We start from the raw sequence: 642 nt of genomic DNA on the forward strand, positions 1-642 counted from the left end.
AATGCCAACCAAATTCTCATCTGCAGTGTTTTTAATGATCATAAATCTTTCAAGCATGAAGCATATATTTGTAGATAGTCCTTATGCATCATTGCACATTTATCTTCAAACACAGCTTGTCAGAATTTTTTTATCCAATTTCTGTTATGATAAATGGTTGGATCTGAAGTGAATCTAAAATAAATGTTTGTATTTTGGGTACTGAACAGTTGTAAATACATTTGCTGTGTTGGTAAATATTCCATGAAATAACAATAATTGAAACATGAGCTGTGTTAACAAATTAAAAAATAATAAATTACATCTGATCAGAATTCCAGTTGCTTTCTGTATTGGGAAAATGTTTTTAAGAACATGCAGAATGTCCTATATGTGCAGTGGTTTGGGACTCCTGAATGACCAATTATCAGAATTTTGATTGATTTAGTCAGTCTTCTGCTAAATTGGCAGCACGTCTGCTCGAGTGTACTAGGATTTTCAGCCCATGTACCAGTCTCTCTGATATTCCAGTCACTCATGTGCCTGCATAGACAAAGTATTTCTGCTTGTAAATTAGTACAGATCTTTTTTTTTTTTCCTATCTCTGGGTTTACCACACTTCCATGTTCACGCAGTATCTTATTGTGCTTATATTAGTCAATG

At 33.3% G+C, this 642-nt stretch overlaps 1 protein-coding gene across 1 annotated transcript in view; it reads left to right on the forward strand.

Moving 5' to 3' along the window:
- VPS16 (VPS16 core subunit of CORVET and HOPS complexes) overlaps positions 1-314 on the forward strand; it is a gene marked incomplete in the record, with an annotated part of 28690 nt that extends 28376 nt beyond the window's left edge. The window contains 1 exon segment of the mRNA XM_072418835.1: positions 1-314.
- Between the last annotated feature and the right edge of the window lie 328 nt (positions 315-642).

Source organism: Pyxicephalus adspersus, chromosome 7 (genome assembly GCF_032062135.1).
Source record: "Pyxicephalus adspersus chromosome 7, UCB_Pads_2.0, whole genome shotgun sequence".
NCBI classification, from domain to species: Eukaryota; Metazoa; Chordata; class Amphibia; order Anura; family Pyxicephalidae; genus Pyxicephalus; species Pyxicephalus adspersus.